This window comes from Cryptotermes secundus, unplaced genomic scaffold (genome assembly GCF_002891405.2).
Source record: "Cryptotermes secundus unplaced genomic scaffold, Csec_1.0 scaffold209, whole genome shotgun sequence".
Classification (NCBI taxonomy): domain Eukaryota; kingdom Metazoa; phylum Arthropoda; class Insecta; order Blattodea; family Kalotermitidae; genus Cryptotermes; species Cryptotermes secundus.
This window is the reverse complement of record NW_019727789.1, coordinates 831,432-851,311: the sequence shown is the minus strand read 5'-3', so window position 1 is coordinate 851,311 and position 19,880 is coordinate 831,432. Positions and strand designations below refer to the sequence as shown.

The following is a 19,880-nucleotide window of genomic DNA, read 5'->3' as shown; positions in this document are numbered from 1 at the left end:
GGCGCTACAGTCGCAAGTTTGAAAATGGAAGAAATTAATTTTATACGTTAGTATGGGTGCGGCTTAAAATACTATTTTAATTTAAATTTCCATGGTGCTGCAAGGCTCTGCAAAAGTCTGCTGGACCATTGGTCTGGCTTATCATGGGAACGTGTTTTGGCCGTTGCTTTAACGTCAAAAACACCAAGTAAGATCTGTGATATGACAGTTCTTTTTTATTCGATTCAATTCAAAATAGTCCAGATACAGGCATAGAAACAACCGTTGGATATAGAATGAGTCACAGATCAAAAAACAAACATTCCATTCCCACAGGAACAAGTCGAGGCATTCATAATATAAAACAATAAAAAAGAACATATCAACCATATATATAACAAAAACTCCCCCAGTTTACAAAAACAACGCAGAACCAAGACAAAGAACGCTCAAAGATTCCAGGCGTCAGTACAAGCTCTTTTTTCATTTTCATTACTCATCTATTATTTCCATAAAATCCAAATACTTCTACCGCCGTAGTCGAATAATTTGTATGTGGTATAATATGATTGTTAGCCTAAGTCAGTATAATTGAATTTGTTGCTCATGAAATTAAAAATTTCTTTACAGGCCGTATCGCTCACAGCGAACTATGTACTTTCAACGAGATGACAATGTCGAGGTGAGTCTGCCTGCCCACATTTTCAGTTTGTATTAAAATTTTCTCCATCTGTCACCCGCATCAAAGTCAAGAAACAACGTTCCGGTGGCCTGCTGCATGCCCACTATCAGGCCCGATGCCACAGATAACCAAAAGTCGCAGCTGTGTGCCTGAGGAGGGGGGGCACACAAGACTGCAGGAGGACAGCGTCAAGACAGTGTTAATAAATCATTCTCATATTCAGCAATAGATATACAGTTGATGAAAGTCACATTAAATAAATTAGTAAACCAACAAACAGACTTCCCTACTCTACGCATCCATCATTTCTGACTGTAAGATGGAGTATGTATTTATTATAGGTAATACGTTGAGTTTATGTGACCAGAAGGGAAGTAGCGTTTAATGTCAAAGTGGTATTAAGCTGACAAACTCCATGGTACTAGAGCTTCTATGAGGAATTTGTAGTTATTCATATATCCAAGATTTCTCTAAGGAAGCTACAAGTCTGCTATTTTTACAGAAATGTGTCATTAGACTCTGTCCTGAGCTAGTTTAATCCACTTTGCATCATCATATCGCTTTTTCTAAGATTTAATTTCCCATTTCCCTGTTTCTTCTATGTGGTCTCTTGGCTTTTTCATATGCATGCTATGTCCCCCACCCATCTCATACTTGATTTAATCCTCCCAGAATATAATTGAATAAACCACATTATATGCACATATAAATATATAGCAGTGTTACTTGTAACTGCTACATATCTGATTACTGATGATTAACATCCTACATCCTAACTTATTTGTATTACTGACACAGAACTATAGGGACCTGACAGTATAGATCATGACATACTCATGGCCAAACTCCCATATTAAGGAACAGATGGAAATGGTTCACTGCATATCTGAGAAGCAAAAAATAAGAGAGTCAAAATGAAATCCTCAGGTACTATGAAAATGTTTCTACTAACTGGGACAAAGTTCAACATGGAATTCCTCAAGGCTCAGAACATGATCTGCTCCACGCCTTATTGGATATAGCGAATTTTATTGCACATTCGTCCTTACAATCGCACAGTTTACAATCTCACAATTACTGCCATCGACAGTATCACAAATACTAGACTACAACTGACTGGTTGACTGCCTGGCTAACTCGTAACTCTCCGCTGGCTAGATTCCAACTCAACTCGTAGGCTGCTGCCTTGACAACTGTCTTCGGCGGCTGTGTAATTCCCTTATAAACCCTAAGCCGAACAATGGGAAAACAGTTACGTAATAGGCACCACTGTTGTCTGATGCAGTGTTTGCCTATTACTTAATGGGTACCGCTGTTATTACCATCATCTCTCGCAACCACTGTTTACCACTGGATCCAGTCTGCTTTTGCCGGTTCTCACGGTCTCTTCGCTTGCAGATTTCTTATATTTTTTCTTCCACTCTGAAGATGGAGGCGATACGTTCCTCCGAAACGTCTGTTAACACCACATATACACGGTGCCAAATCCCAGAAGACTGCTTTCTTCATATTCTAGTCTGTAGATGAATTTATAGTAATAAAAAATTTGACTGTTATCGTATATCTAATTATAAATCTTGTATTTCATTGTTGTTCATTTCTCATTTCCATGTTTACATATATTGACTGTAAACAAGTGTCTGATTGTAGCATAAGATGTTTTATGTACCATACTATTTCTAAAAACACACTGTAAAATTGCTTTGCAGTTGGTAATAGTGTAATTGTATACTTGATTTAATCTGCTGTGGTAGCTTGTGTGTGCTAAATGCTTTGTAACCGTATGGTATTCCCAATTTGTGATATATTATACTTTGTCTTGTTCCCTCTGTGATCTGCAGGATGCATAAAATATCTTCATAGTGAGAATGATTTTGTTTTCACAACTAAATTTCTCCTCTGAAATTACAACAGTTTAGTTCGAGACCAAATTCATCACTGAGTGTTTCACACCTTTCTGGTAGTTTCTTTTATTCGACAGGTCCCAGAACAAGTACATGTGTTAGTAGCTTTCAAGACATGCTACGAACACATGTTACATAGTTCTTATTACAGTATGCATATGAATTAGAGGCACATGTGTAATTATTACTTTTCCAGACTGTATGCATATCAGAAACTCAGTATTAAAGAACTGGGTTTTGGAAGTGTTAGTAGTAGTAGTAGTAGTAATTTCTTTATAGTATTAGGTCTTTCATTTGTAAAAAGAAAGTGCTGATCAAATATCCCCCCCCCCCAATGAAAGTTTTATTTTAAGTTGAAGAAACACATAATATATTCACTTCTAATATTCTCAACATGATCTTTACAGTTTGACTTTCTTGTGGATGATATCACGGTAAGGTTTAATAATTGCATCTAAGTTCTGTAATCTTACTCAGAATGATACAAAGAAGTTCTTTGATCAGTAAAAGCATATATAGTCTTATAGTTCATAACAGGGGCATGTGGTAGCGTAGTTGGTTGAGGCACTATGCTACAAGCCGGAAGGTCATGGATTCAAGTCCCAATGAGGTCATTGGATTTTTTTTTCAATTGACCTAATCCTTCCAGCTGCGCTATGGCCCTGGGGTTGATTTAGCCTCTAATAGAAATGAGTATCAGGAATCTTCCTGGGGGCAAAGGGTGGCCAGAGCGTAAGACTGACAACCTCACCACCGTCTATGAGCCAGTTGTCTAGGGCAAATGTAGGAGCCTCATTGTCTCTCAACCCTATGGGCCTTCATGGCCTGTTGCAGGGATAGCTTTATAGTTAGTAACAGAACTAGAAATTAGGAATGCTTTGGGCAAGCATGCTGCTTTCAGAGAGAACAAATAATTCACTTTCCCCTGTTAACCTGGGAAAAGATCTTGGCCAGTAAGCTTAAAATCAAATGTACCAAATAGATGTCAGAAAGGGAGGTGCATTAATAATTCTGTATATGTTTATTATAATATTCACAGATGATCTTGAATGAGGATATGAGGAATTATCTGAGAAGGCATATTCCTTTGAAAATGTGAAATAATTAAGTTTGATTGTTAATGGAAATGCAGAATACTTCAGTGGGCTGCAGATGAAACAGAATTGTGGGCAGATGAATAGCTAGGAGATGAAAATGGAAATATCTACTACAAAGTAACAATGTATTGCATTGTCTGAAATGGAGAAACTTTAGACTCTTCAATTATAAGCACATTTTACTTGAGTATATTGCTTTGTTTGAATCATTGAAAGAGCTCTTACAAAAATGTGAAAATAACTGTAAGTCTGTGAAATTTGAAGGTCATATACATACTTTAATTCTGTTAGCACTAATCTTGTCAGGTCCTATCAGTACATGTCATTTTTAAGTCTGAAGCAACAAAGTGCTCTGTGACACTTGGCTATCCTAATGTATTCATGGAGCCGAGTCCTTGAGAAGCCGCCAGTTGTGCAGCTACTCAGGAGCTTCCCAATATTTTATGGCACATGACTGTTCAATACCATGTTCACAAGACCCCTCCATTGGTCCCTATTCTGTGCTAGATCAATCCAGTCCATACCACCCTATTGTATCTCTCTAAGATTCATTTTAATATTATCCACCCACCTATGTCTTGCTCTTCCAAGTGGTATCTTTTCTTCTGGCTTTCCCACCAATATCCTATATGTATTCCGCTTTTTGTTCGTGGTAGATACCCTGCCCATCTTATCCTCCTTGACTTGATCATTCTAATTATACTTTGTGAAGTGTATAAGTTATGAAGCTCCTCATTATGCAGTTTTCCCCAACCTTCTGCCACTTCATTTCTCTTTGGTCATCCTATTATGTTTATAAAATAAAATTATAATGAAGTATTTTTGTGTTTCAGCAATCACCACAACAAGATCCTAATCCATCAAAAGGGTAAGCTGAATAATTTCTTTTTCTTCCAGATTCTAAAAGAACCCTTTTCTGTTCTTGATGCTATTGAGAAGATCTCAATAAATAATTAAGTATCAACCATCATATGCAATTTTATTTGCATTACCACTTGTAACTATGTATATGTAAGAATTTAGGTGAAATCTGGTAAACATTTTTTTTTATAATGAATCTTAATAGAGTGGTTTTCTCCTGTTTTAATGCTTTCATGGACCATAGCTTATCTTATTTGCTATCTTTGAGGAGAAAAAAGGTTGGTAAATATTTATTTTTACAACACACACATATATAGGAATACTTGTAATATAAATGCTTATACAAAAGTATAAGAGTGCAACAATTTTTTTTTGGTACACTTCAGTGAATTATGTTTCTAAGAAAGGAACTTGGTGTCAGTTAAACTCATCTGATGATTTTATATCTTGTTCCTATCATTATTTTGTGTATTGCAGCCTCCCCAAAAGGTAACATTGGAATTGACAGATGATACTTTGCCAAGCAATGAATATACCCAAAGGATACCTAGAAAGCAACAGTCATCAAGGTACATGCTCATTCAAAAGAAAATGAATAAGTTTCTTGGCTATTATGCATTGGAATATTTTAATTTGAATTGTTTGTTTTATAGTCCAGTAGTTGTGGATGTTCCACTGCAGCCCTTGGATGCTCGTTCCTTATTGGCTGCTCGAGCTGTGTTACAAACAGTTAGTCAGAGGGAGAAAAGTATTGCTTCTTCCACCCCACCCAGTTCACTGGACCTTGAGTGGGAACATGAAGGTATGTCTTCAGTGTTGCTTTTTTCATTGCATCAAGCAAGTTGCTTCAAGTGGTAATGCTTCTGGCATGTAATAGGGAGTTACCTGATTTGAATCTCTGGTGGGACACCAACCATCCTGAGGTTTTTCTTTGTTTTTCTTGGTCCCTCCAGGAGAATTCTGTGATATTGCATTATGTTAGGCCATTATCATTATCTTCCACAACCTTTCCAATTCATTATTCATTGCACCTAGTTATTCAGCACTGTATGGTCAGTTACTGACAAACAAACAAAAAAAAACAGACTCAATGGCTTTAGTCTGCAAGCAAACTATACTACCAAGCAACCGCCGCTTGTCGGCAAAGTTAGTGCCAACTTTAGCGGATAAAGGGTATCGCATGGCCAGCATAACGAATCCCCATGGCAGTTAATTTCGGTTTTCTAGACCGGGGTCAGTTACTGACTGACCGTCAGTCGCAATGTGACTTGGACTAAACTAACTGTACCCTGTGTAACACACACCATTCTCACAGATCCATCCACATGGCTAAGTCACCACTAGGTAACTGGGATAAATATGCATACGTAGTTTTGAGTCCAAAACGTTATACCATTAAAAAAAAAAGGTAAAAATATCCCCTATAACAGGCTGTGGAGGCCCATAGGGTTAAGAGATGTCAAGGCTCCCACATTTTCTAGACAATTGGCTCACAGATGGTGAGGTTGTCAGCCTTAGATGCCAGCCACCCTTTACCCCCAGGGAGATTCCTGGCACTGATTTCTGTTAGAGGTTGAGTCAACCCCAGGGCCATAGTGTAGCTGGAATGATTAGATCAATTGAAAAATCCACTGACCTCATCAAGCTCAAAAACATGACCTTCTGACTTGTAGCATAGTGCCTCAGCCAACTATGCTACCACTTTCCCCTTTGTTGTACCGTTATTCCAACTAAATGGATTTTGTAAAATATAGCCACATTATATTTGCTGCACAGAACTAGTTTGATGATGGTGCTGCTGTCTCTCTGCATTCAAACCTACATTAAACTTATTTGGTTATATCCTCAGATGTGTTATCTTCACTACAGCTGTTGACTCACATCTACTTATTGTGGATTACTATTCTCTTCCTCACCCCTCTTACCAGTCATCAAGGCAGGTGTGTTAGATTTCCCTGACATAGCATTTTGATTCATTGTAACTGGGCTCTCCCATCATGATGAGGTGAAACCTACAGGAAGGGCTTTATTTTAATGAAACCAAATTTTCAGTATTCAGTAGTTATTTACAGATGTATTAATGTTATCATTGAACTGCTCTTGGGAGATGAGCCTTGTGAAGATGGAGTTTGTATCCAGTGCTTTGGAAACTGCCTCTGTGATATATCTATCATATGATGATATATGATGATATGGCTGCTTGCTGTGTATATACCCAAGGAGTATGCTGTCAGCTACAGTCATCTGTGCTGGGGAGCAGGAGCATACTCTGTGCATGTAATTACTCATCACATGAACCCCTGATGATGGAGGTAGGAGCAGTCTCTTAAATATTGGGTAGCAACTCCATCTTAATATAGGTGGCCGCCCAAGAACACTTCATTGTGTACAGTCACTGCAGAAACTTCCAATCATGCTGGAAAATGCTAATATGTGATTGATATCATAAACAGGTTGTCTACCCATTCAACTGCTACACTATGCTGGTGTGACAGAAGATGATGGCTGTGAGTCTCCTGCAACTAATGGTCAGAATGGCAACAGTGCTGCCGGTAGCACAGCTTGGTCACGTATCTCTACTCCTGATTCGCTGGAATGGGATCCTGTAGAAGCACCACTTGCTGCAGTCAGTGAGAGGCCAGTGGAAGAGCTAGATGCAGAGACTGAGCAGTTACTTAGCGAGATAGAACGACTCACTTCTAGAGCTTTAAGAGAAACTGGAGACTGGAGCAGCTGATCTCCATTACTGTCTTCAGTTACCATTGGATGGGAGCCCTTGTCATGAGCTTTAAATATCTGAACAGCTTGGGTTAAATATTTCTTGAAATTCACTGAGCAGGTGTTCAAATGTTGTGAGTTAAGAAACAGTCGTAACATCACCAATAACAGATGTCTGTCAGTTTTTCAAAATATTTGTGAATAAGCAAGTTTTGTTCACATTTTTATCCAAGGAAATCTCTGGGCTGACATTATATTCCCAGTACAGATACATCCTGATTTGTGTATTCTTGTACATAACAGTTTCCACTCTCAACATCCTCTATTTACTCCGATATCTGCAGTGCATTCCATACCCTGTACCTCACTTTGATTCATTTTAGCGGTCTTTATCTTCCATGTGGAGACTTTGATTTATTTGTACAGCATAGTATATTATAGCAAGTAGATATTATTTTGCAATGTTAGCTTGTTATTTAATGGGATAGTTATAAGTATAAATATCTTCTGTAAAGTGTTTCTGCTTCCCCTCATGCACACCTTTAAATGATAGCAAATTAACTCTTGAAAGTTATATGCTCACAACAGTGAATCTATGGAAAAAAATGTCTTCAGTTTACACATTTATTCATGGCATTCTCCATGAACACTGTAATCACATAAATCAGGGTATAGCTGCACTTTATTCTCAGTCCACAGAGACAGAATTTTATTATTGCAGGTAGTAATGAGAATACTGGGCCTATTACCTTGGTGATAGAGCACTTACATTCTCCTTTGAATATCAGTCAGCAGTGACTGTTCTCTCTTTGGTTTTCTTCAGGCTTCCCAGGTATGTGGTTGATTTTTTTTTCAAAGGGTCCCATCAGCCATTGTGATTTGTTTTCATTTTTTTTATTTTTAATTATTAGAGATATACACTTCACAAGAACAAAGAATAAGTTTCCCATCCCTCCTTAACTCTTCAGTTAACACTCCACTAGAACACATCTGTCATCTGAAGTTGGTATTTGCCACTTTCCCACTGCATCAGTATGGGTTTGATTCCAGGTCAGGTTGTGTGGGATTTATGGTGTACAAATTGGCTGTGGGGCAGATTTTCTCCAAGTGCTTCAGTTTCCCCTATCAATTCTCATTCCTCCAGTTTCTGCATATTCATTAATCATCCTATCATTGACGCTACATAGTCTCAATACTGACAGCATCATTAAATGACAAACAGATTGCAACAAGAGCTCAGGAGGTTGTACAAATCGTATCCAAAGTGGATCAAGTCTGAGATTCAGTATGATAGCAACCAGTGATAAATGCTGTTTATCTTATTCTGTTACTCTTTTTTAATTATATGTTTTTCCTTTTATTTGAGTTGGTTAAAACATTTTGTGGCACCATGATTTAATAATTGCTTCAATTGCCTACTCATCCCATTGTATCATACTTTCTGTATTGTTGTGGTCTAACATATCAACCGGGTTGCTTAAGAATAGGTTTTCATCATTAATCAGACTAGAGGCCATTTGCTTTCTTTAACTAAAAGTACAGATATGGTGTATGGTAAAATTAAGTTGACTTATGTAATATTCGTTTAATATAGGAAAGCCTGTTAATTGAGAAGTATCATTGTTGGCAGTATTGTTAGTACTGTAACATATGAATGCTATTCCTGAAGAAATATGGATCTATCATGGAACATAAATAAAAGGTTCCCTGTTTACTTGTGGCAGTGTGTTAGAAATTATAGTTGTTCGCCACTCTTGAAGTTGATTTTATTATGGTTGTGAATAAATAAAGGAGTATACAAAAGTATATCATTAACATGAATGGCACTAGTGTAAGTGAAAGGTGACATTAACCCTATGAAGCATGAAGTTCATATCAATAATATATATATAAATTCAGTTCCTACCTCAAAGAAAGCATGTTGCATTTTCATTATAAGACCAGTTGGATAATACTGTTTAGGGGAATAATCAGTGTTTATTTTGAGACTCATGAAAAACTGAAAATAATTTTTGTGACCAAAATGAGATGTAGTAATGTTAAAGCAGGTGATACATGTAGTAACCATTATTATTTAAAGCAGATGTGTCAAACTCACAGCCCCCAAACAGCCTGTCATACCAAGTGGCCATGCTATCTGGTTCTTGATTTCATTCTAGTACTTCCATGTCATAAGAGAGAAGTGGGCAGTGGTTGTGTTCTGAGCCCTTAGCCTGTTCATGGCCTGAATACTGACTGGCAGGATCTTCCCACCCTAACTTGTTGCCACAGTTAGTTCAGGAGACAACTATCAGAATGGAGAAAGGAGAAGTCACCCTGTCAGATACTATTTAGCTTGAGAGTCATTTAGTGTGAGAAGGGACTGTAGTGAAAGCTTGCATTCTTGAGCCTTATTTCCTTGCTTGTCAAACAGAAAACGTTATTCATTGTCTTATTGTGTGTTCTGTAGCATGTGTCAAATTATACCCCTAACATTGCCTTTGCCAAAACCCTGGTGATGTATGAAGTGCAAAATAGAAGAAAAGGATTGTGTGTTGTAAGACAAGTGAGAGGTGCATTTTTAACAGATTTAAAGACAATGTCATGTTGCTCATTTGCAACAGTCAGCATCTGTAAATTCTTGCTCCCGTCCTGACTATAGATATTAGTAACCCATGTCACTAGCTAATTATCTCAGTATGGCTTGTTTACAATACTGAGTTTGATATGCCGGCTTTAAAAGGTTAAAAAGGTAATGTTGTCCCTATGCTTAATTGATCACCTTGCCATGTATGTGTATGGAAGAGCCAGGGTAATAGCTCCACACATTCATAACCTCAGCAGTAGTTAGAGGTGAATGGTCAACTAAAGCTCTGCAGCCTAGTGGCTTTGCCTCTGAGGAAGGAGCCCACGGTACCTATTGAATAGGAGGCTGGGTGGGCCCCACTACCAGTATGAACACAGTGATGGAGGAAGAATATCTCTAATTGTGTTGGGAAATTTGAAATATGACCAACAAATATTTCAGTTACAACATGTGATAAGCACTAGACCAAGACACTCATAGTCATGTCATGAATAAAAAAAGGGAAGCTGATCTTTTTTATGTGGCTCTTAGAACCAAGCCTGTAACATTAGGGAAAACCATATTGTGAAATGGTTACATCGCAGAACTTATTTTGTAGATGTCATACTTCACAGGTACTCACTTTTTGGAATTAATAGTGAATGAACCGTTCAATTGTATGTGTTTGTGGGGGGGGGGAATGCATATCAAAACATATACACATATGAGCAGGCTCCAGCCAACCTTTCGCAATGTTGCTGTATTCTTTTCTGCCCCAGAACTTTTTGAATCTACCGTGTATTTTGTATTCAGTACATATCATTTAATATAAATGAGTGCAAAAATATGTACTTACAAAACTTCGCATTCAGGTTAGAATTAATTTTGAGCTAGGCATGTAAAAGATTTTGACACCAAAGTTTAAATTATGGTAACTGGTTTCTTGAAAACTTACAAGGTTTAATTCTGTGCGTGTATACACCTTCAAGATGATCATTTTGATTTAATAGTTTACAGTGTAGTGTTGCTGCAAAATAATTTCTGTTGTGGGTTTACAGTTTCACTAATCCTGTTCTTCTTGAGATAATCTTATTCATCATTTTTGTTTTAATACAAAGGTCCTGAAACTATATAAGATTTGATATTTTTACGCCAGTGAAGAATTATATTGTAGTCTTTAGGGCTATGAATGAAAACAAACTTGAAAATCAATAAAGGTAAAGTTGCCCCTGGCCGGTAACGGTAGCCAAGCGGTCTAAGACATGCACTGTCTTCACTCACTCGGAAGCCAGGATCATGGGTTCGAATCCCACTAAGGGCATGGATGTTTGTGTGCGTTTTTCTTTGTTTGTGTACAGGTAGAGGCCTTGCGATGAGCTGATCACCCGCCCAAGGAGTCCTACCGTATGTGTAAGATCTAGAAAAATCGAAGTGAATGGAGAAGTTCATGGAGGTAGGCTTAGGCCCACTGGGGCTGTAGTGCCAAGAAAAAAAAAAAAGTTGCCCCTGTGTTTAACTAATCAAGCACTACGCCATGAAGATGTGGGGGGTGGGGTGGATGTACAGATCCACATTTTCTTGACCTCAGCACTAGCGGGAGATGAGTGGTCAGCTTCACGCCCCTGCCACTTTACCTCCAGTACCTACTGGATAGAAGACTGGGTGGGCCTTAGAGCTGGTCTGGACAATGTGGAGAAGAGAAAATTCTTGACCCTACCGGGACTCGAACTCAGACCCCTCAGTCATCCAGCCCATAGGAAGTCACTATAATGACTGCGCTATCCCAGCTCACACATGAAAATTAGTTAATTAGTTATTGGAGAGGGTGGGTTTCCCCATGCACTTAGACCTATATTGGTCCATTTTGCTTCCCTCTATGATTTCTACCAGTCTCTATATCCTACCGGTACTGGTGCTTACCATCAGTCCCGCCCAGCCAGCGAGACCGGCTGTACTATCTGAGAGGTATCTATAATGCTTCCCCCATCTACCAGAGGTATTAGAGACTGCTGTTGGGCGGGAATCATCCACAATTTGGCTAAGTGACCTCCTTTGGAGATATGAGGTTCTTTTACGTGCCGTAAAGCTACGACACGGGACCCACGGCTTAAAGTCCCTCCCAGAGGACTTGTTCCCTGAATTTTTCCGCCCTTAAAAATTCGACGACCTCCGCCAGGTATTTGAACCTGCGTACTACGAGTCATGAGGTGGGAACGTTACCTTTAAACTATGGAGGCCGCTTACACATCAAAATTAGTAACTATTAAAACCATTTCCAAGAGATGCCCTTCCATCTGGTATACTTTCTTTGTCCTACTGAAAGAAATTACATAGTATGAGCCAATTAAGGGAGATAAAAATTTACTTAACCCCAGATCTAACAAATTGTAATGAAGATTGTACTAATTTTCATTCCGTGCATCTTGTTGTGTTATTATATACAATTCTTTATTGGAGTCTGTCGCAACACAACATAACGGTCAAGGTTAAAATTACCTAGCTACATGTTTTGGCTTTTTAAAGCCATCATCAGGCAAAACACATGATTACTATATTCACACACTATAGAACTGCAATTTCATTGTGATAGTAATGCTGGATACTTGATAACTGTTACATTATAAAATACATGGTATAAAAATACAATGAATTATAAACTTATTATAAAATGAAAGTTATGGAGTAAAATATGGATAAAACTTTTCATGTGTTATTACATATCATGATGTCAGTTGTTACAATCTTGTTTTATTCCCGCAGACATAATGGTATATTCAGGACTTGTATACAAATGGTAAACTGCTTGGAGGCCTGTGGTATAGATATGGTATTATTTGACATTAATTGTTTGGCCGGTGCCTCATCTTATAGTATATTTTGTCTGCTCTGTTTGGAATACAGAGGGATAATACACTGAATTTTGATATGTAATGAACATTTTACCTTATGCCTGCTTGAAAGGTGAATTAATTCATATACATTGCTCTGATGTACAGCTGTTTCAGAGCGGTACACATGTATAAGAAACCAGTTTGCCCCACTTAAAAAGTAGAACCAATTTCTAACGAAGTTCAGGTCTTCTGAATCTTGGGATTAACGAACAAACTTTTTTTTTTATTATTATTGCTAGTGGATTGGGACTAAGTCCCTTGTACTGTCACCACTTCTGGCCTATTGTACCAGCCCCAGATGATAGGTGTGGGTGATTGGGGAGCAATTGGTGGAATGAAGATTGGCAGGGGAAACCGAAGTACTCTGAGGAAAGCTGTCACAGCGCCACTTTGTTCACCACAAATCCCAGTTGACCAAACACGGGATCGAACCCGGGCTGCCATGGTGGGAAGCCAGCAACTAACCACTTGAGCTATGGCGCGGCTCTTTAATGAACATATATATATATATATAATTTTTTCCATCAATGGAACAAGTTGATGGAAAGAGTTATATATGTTCATTGTATATACGCAACAGGATGCAATCCTTAAAAATACTCAGGATTAATGGGTTTTTGGGACTTTGCGCACTCACCATTATTCTAAAGAACACAACTTTTCAGAAACTGGATCCATCTCCATCCTCAGTTTGGGTCCATTAAAAGAGCTAATACAAGTCACTGGTCCCGTGACTGAGCTTAGCTCTTTCTAATGGACTCCACAGAGTAGGTGTCTCCCACCCCTCATCTGAGGGCAGAAATGGATCCAGTTTCCGAAATGCTGTGTGCAGAATAACAAATGATGATCAAAGTCCAAGAACCCATTGATCCTAAATGTCATACACCATCATCAGAACCCTTTAGAATTTACTTATTCTGAATCCATATGTAGTTACAAAATATGGTAGTGCTAAATGTTATGACAGAACATACCCTGAAGACTGTTACTATTAATTGTCATTAATTGCTGCAAACTTGACCAGAAGGCATGGGAAATTAGATAGCTGTACTATTATGTTAGACTGTGGGTGAAATTGTAGGTATTGTTAGTTGTACCTACAATAAAACATTAAGATTGTACCTGTAGTACACTAAGGAGGTTGTAAAAGTGTTGTGTAGAGTTCCTGAATATAGTAATGTGTCAGTGTGATATACCCAGAAGACTAAAAGAAATATGAATGGTCCTGAAAACCTCAAGTCTTGCCATTTTATAAATGGTATAACATTTTCATAATCTATTTAGGATTTGAGGCTGTCACAGCAGTGATGAAAGAGATTATGTCCTGGGATGTTGTGCCATATAGTCTGGTAGAAGTTTACTTATGTTTTGGAGTAAGACAAGCAATCAAGCAACTGCTTGCTGGTATTTACTTCCCTGTCTAATTCTCTGACATGAAGATAGAGGATGTAAATTCCTCTGAAATGTTGGTGAACTTCTTCCAGACTACACTGTATCATATGACAGATGATAGTCTCTACAGCTTATTATCTGATTTTAAATAATATTGCTGACTTATTTCCTTGTAAAACTAAATTTACAGGGAAAAGTTCTGGGCATTAATGTTGCATTATGATATTATGGTGCAGAATTAACCCTCTTACCTCTTAAAATTATTACCATAGTGCCAGTTGTTTAAAGAAATATTGTCAATGTGTATCTCAAGAGTTAGTCTGTTCTAACTACTGAGCCAAGTGGGTGGTTTTCCTGAATTAATTCAGAAGATCCAGGGGCACCATTGAATTTTGTATGATAATAAAATGTAAGTACTGTATAAAATATGAAGAATTTTATTATTAAATGGGTAACTATTATTTTTGCAGGCAGAACCCTGCCCTGTGGAGTTAGTTAATAGAATGTAAATATACACATACAAGTTATTGTGTTTGAGAACTGATGACAGAATCTCTGGTCTGAAGTATAAGTGCCATTATATTTTGGCTTTAAAATAAAATTCCACAAATATATTCTATAATTTACCATGGATATATTAATATAACATACTTTCCATTTATTTAGCATACTCAATGAGATGGGGTGCACTTTCCTTTCACTGATTCTATTCTCCCATCTTTATTTTTATTTATTTAGTGTCTTGTTAAAAGATGTACTGAGTATTTCAGTTTAGTAGACCCCGTGTCCTTTGTATATGACCCAAATGTGCAACCAAGTGACTACTTTTTTAGTTTTGTCATTGTAGTATTTTAAACAGCAGTTTATTGGTAACTTGAAAATCTCTCCAACTGTAAAACTTGCTTTTTGAATTTAGATTATAAGATCCTAATTTTCTAGGCGTGCCTTACAATTGAGCATGATTTTCATAGTGTAGAAGGAAGGATGCTTTCTGACTTGCATTGAGCTTATGAGGGCTTAAGACTGTGTGTTTGTGTATTTCATGTGTCTTGAAATACAGGATACATAATACTAAGACCTTATAGTCACACATACGAAGGGGGACCCAAAAATAACCGGAAACGACCTGTTGCGCGCGCATGCTTTTTAGTTATGAGTTGTGCTGCTAGGTGGTGTTAGCTGGGGGTCTCCTGCGACTGTTAGTGAGCTGGCGTAAGTCTGAGTTAAGTGGTTTGTCTGTAGTGCTCTGTTGTGTGCGTTCCTGTTTCAAACCTTTGGCGATTAGTGAGATGGCTGACCAGAAGGAACAAAGAGTGTGCGTGAAATTTTGCTTTCTGTTAGGGAAAACTGCACTTCACTCTTCAAGTCGCAGCAAACATTCACGCGGTTTTCTCTTTGGTCATCTCCGAGCAAGCGAGGAACAAATTTTGCAGACACCCGTCTCATGTGCAAACCGTCGGTTAAAATTCGCTGGACCGTGCTCCATGAGATGTTCGTTTCCTCAGAATGTTGGTCAATGGTGTTTCGACGATCTTCATCAATTTCACGCACACTCTTTGTTCCTTCTGGTTGGCCATCTCACTAATCGCCAAAGGGTTGAAACAGGAACGCACACAACAGAGCACCACAGACAAACCACTTAACTCAGACTGACGCCAGCTCACTAACAGTTGCGGGAGACTCCCAGCTAACACCACCTAGCAGCACAACTCGTAAGTACAAAGCATGCGCGCGCAACAGGTCGTTTCCAGTTATTTTTGGGTCCCCCCTCATATTTATTTGTCTTGAAGCACAGGATACAATATTAAGACCCTACAGTAATGACTCAGGTAAGATGGACCTGTGAATATGCATGTAAACAGCGTGCCGTGAGAACTTACTGTTAGCTAACACATTTGAGCCTTAGTTTTCAACCAAAAATAAATTACAAAATAATGGCAAAATGAGTAATTCCACAAATTTTATACAACCCTAGAACATTTCAGGAAAAAAATATTCAAAGAATTTAAGAGGAAGGTTCTTATTGAGACCCCTAGAAAGATAGAAAAACTATGTTTTATAATACCCAGAGAAGAGGGAAAGGTGTTTTTATATGTGTAATGAGTATGAATAAATGTGTGTGTTTTTAATTCAAATTGTGTACATGAAATGAATTTTCCATATCTCTTAGGGCCACATTGTTACCGTGCTCTAATTATCTCAGTGAGAACATGTATTTAATACAACAGCAAGATGTACATAGGTCACATTTTTCTGGGACAGGTCAACAGACAGACAGTAGAGCTAATTTTGCATATTTAACTTCAGGATTTTTTTAGTTATGTGGTTAGAGGGTTAAACAGCATTGCATAACATGAATTATAAGTGTGAAGGAGTTCATTGAATGCTACTGTGCATTTATAAAACCTAGTTAATAGAATGTAAACCAAACAAGAGGCACTGTTGGGAAACAGGAGTATAGGTTCAACTGAATATCCAGTAATATGTTTGGTCTCTTGTTGTGATTGACAATGTGAAGTTTCAGAACCTGATGGATTTTTCTGAAATGAATCACATTTTATCAAGTTGGCCGAGTGAGAATACTAAAAGGTTTTTAAAACTTTGTATAAAGAGATGTTGGGACCAAGCTGTAAAGTTTGTTGCTAAAATGCAAGTGCTTTAAAAGATATGTACAGATTTTTGTTAGAATTATTGTAACATAAAAACAGGAGAATGGTTCAAACAGGATGCTTGGACAAGAAATTCAAAGTGTATAGTTATTATTTAGCCCTAGACTTTTTGTATTGAAGAGCATGACACTGTGTGCTGTATGCTGATGAGCAGCAAAGAGTGCCTGAAAGTTGCAACTTGATGTAAATGAAATACAGCCACTATGAGAGTGATATACATAGCTTGTTATCAAGGATGTCATATTAGTAAGTTTAAAGTCATAGACTTGAAAACTGGAAGTGTCTGATTGTAAATTCTTTCCTCTGTCAAAACAGATCAGCTTACATATATTGTATATATACTTTTTCATAGAAAAGCTAAATAACTTATACTAATTTAAAACTCATCAGTTTTTAAAGATGTTTATATATAAATGTATGTATTAAAGGTTGCATGAACATTGATGACAACATTCCTTTAATTTGTACTCTACAAAAGGAGTATGAAAATAGTTGCCTAGTATTTATATTCTGTAGAATATATATCTCGCCCTGACATAGGGAAGGTGCGCATGTTCCTCAACCACAGTGATGGATTTGAGGTTGTGAATGTTTGATTCAGTTCTAATGCTCCTGGTTGTAATTGTTTCAATTTGGCTAGGGGGGCAAGTAGCAAGGCAAAATAATTTAATATGTGTTGATTGTTGAACATAAACTTTGTTATCCTTTGAAGACTTTTCATCCATTGACCCCTGTTAAATGAAAGGATGCTAAGGGAAGACATAATTTTTTCCCAGCCCCCCTCCAAACAAACGTGTTATGTTGAATTATTTCCATACACAGCAAATGTAGTGATGTAGTGATCTTGTCTGCATAGATCTGTCATGAGAAATTAATTTTTATGAAATGTTATGCATTTGAAAGTTACCCAGATACCTAATGTTTTAAATCCCTGCTTTATGCAATTACATTATGGCGGCCGAACAGTTTTTTTGGCAGGGGGAGAGGAAAGCACTGTTCAACATAGGTTTCTGAAAATTTTTGATAATGTATTCCTTAAAATGATGCAACTTTTATTGGTTAGTTTTGAGTAAAATTTAAATTAGTAATTAGTGCCTATGCAAAATATTTGCAGTTTGTTATAAGTAATAACCAATTTTGCTGACTGTGTGTAATTTGGTGTATTGAGTGATCACATTGTCTACAAATTCTGCATGTAATGTTCATTGTGCTGAAAAGTCCAACATGTAGACAGTGCAGTTTATGAAATTATGTTTTTGAATGAAATGGTATTGAATAGGTTGTGTTCGACTCATCTACCTGTATTTACTTGGCTCTTTATACAGTGAATTCACAGACTGGACATTCTGATTATTCTTTTCCATGTTAATTCTTTATATTTTTTTAAACGATTTAAAATATTGGAATTTAGTTGTATCAAGACAATATTAACAGAAAATTAATTTTTTGGAACGATTGCTACCATTCAGTTCAGCATCTGTTGTTCTTGTCGCCTATGTAACAATGTAAATATTAAAATACATACATACTTCAGTTTTACCTGTTGTTTTGTGTGGGTTTATTGCTCTTGGAGAGGAACATAGATTGAAAATTCTTGAGAAAATAATGCTATAGAGAATTTTTGAACCTTAAGAAAGGCGGTAACAGGAATCTGGAGAAAGCTGTATGTGTACTCATCAGGCAAATACACATTATAATGGCGATTACTTCAAGAAGGTTGAATTGTTGATGATTGTAGCAAGCAAGGGTTAGATGGTGTGTACAAAATCTGAGTTAGAAACCTGATGGAAGAGTCCCCTTGGAATACCTAAGTATAGATGTGACGACAATATTAAAATGGATGTTAAAGAAACAGCATTTGAAGATATGGACTGGATTGACCCAGTTTAGGACACGATCCAGTGATAGACTCTTGTAAACATTATTATAAACCCACTGCTTTTGCAGTATATATGTTTTCACCTATTATGTTACCATTATTGCAGAGACATAAATTAGGGCATTGACATGTGTAAATATATATCACCTTCCTCATACTAATCAACTTTTGTCTTCATGCTAAGAGATCGGTAGGGAAAGGACAAACCTTAATTTCAAAATTATCCGGACATTTAACAACTGTTCCCTAGATGATTTCAACTAAGTTTAAGTTTTGAGACTTGGGAAACCGTATTTAATGCTGAGGACAATAATATAGATAGTGTATTTAATAATTTTGTAGATGTATATTTGCAGATATTTAATGCTTGTTTTCCCAAAAAGAAAATTTACGAACATTTTTCCTCCAAACAATGGTTAACCACTGGAATAAAAACTTCCTGCAGAAGGAAAAGAGAATTATATCTTTTGGCAAAATTTCATGACAATGAAAATCTAAAGCAGTATTATAAATCATACTGCAAGATTTTAACTAAGGTAATAAATGAGGCAAAAAGACTTAGCAATGAGGACAAAATTACCAACTCTAATAATGTTGCCAAAACCACTTGGAACATTATAAGGGCAGAACTGGGTAAAGATTGTTCAAAGGGTAAAATCTGCAATACAGTCCAAATCAACTCAAGTAATTTTAATAATTATTTTTTAAACGTTGCTGATAATATTATTCAAAAAATTTCTAGCCAATTTACCTCTGATACTGATTCGAATAACAAATACAAACATTATTTGAACCTGGCTGCTAAGGGCCCTTTTCCTAAAATCATCTTCAATAACATAACAACGAAGGAAATTGAAAAGGTTCTCTTTTTTACCTTCCAAAAACTCTTCTGGATACGATGAGATTTCATTGAAGATACTAAAAATAAGTGCCCCATACATTTCTTCCCCGTTATGTTGTATATTAAATAAGGCAGTATCAGCTGGTAAATTTCCCTTATGCATGAAATATTCGATTGTTAGCCCTCTATATAAGAAGGGAAATAGAGAAGATTGTTTTAATTATAGACCAATCTCCTTGTTGACATCATTTTCCAAGGTGTGTGAAAAAATTATCTTTAGAAGATTGTTAACACATACCTATGCTAATGATATCTTGGCTAGTGAACAATTTGGATTTCGTCCTAACCTTTCCACCGAAACTGCTTCATATACTCTATTAAATAAAATATTAACAGCCGTCAATAATAAAAATAAAGTAGGC

At 37.0% G+C, this 19,880-nt stretch overlaps 1 long non-coding RNA gene across 1 annotated transcript; it reads left to right on the top strand.

The window, feature by feature from the left end:
* The first annotated feature begins 8 nt into the window (after positions 1-8).
* LOC111864995 lies at positions 9-8,338 on the top strand. The gene is made up of 6 exons (XR_002842881.2): positions 9-187; positions 610-661; positions 4,496-4,530; positions 5,001-5,092; positions 5,177-5,325; positions 6,977-8,338. It is a non-coding gene; the product is annotated as an uncharacterized LOC111864995 (long non-coding RNA).
* The last annotated feature ends 11,542 nt before the right edge of the window (positions 8,339-19,880 follow it).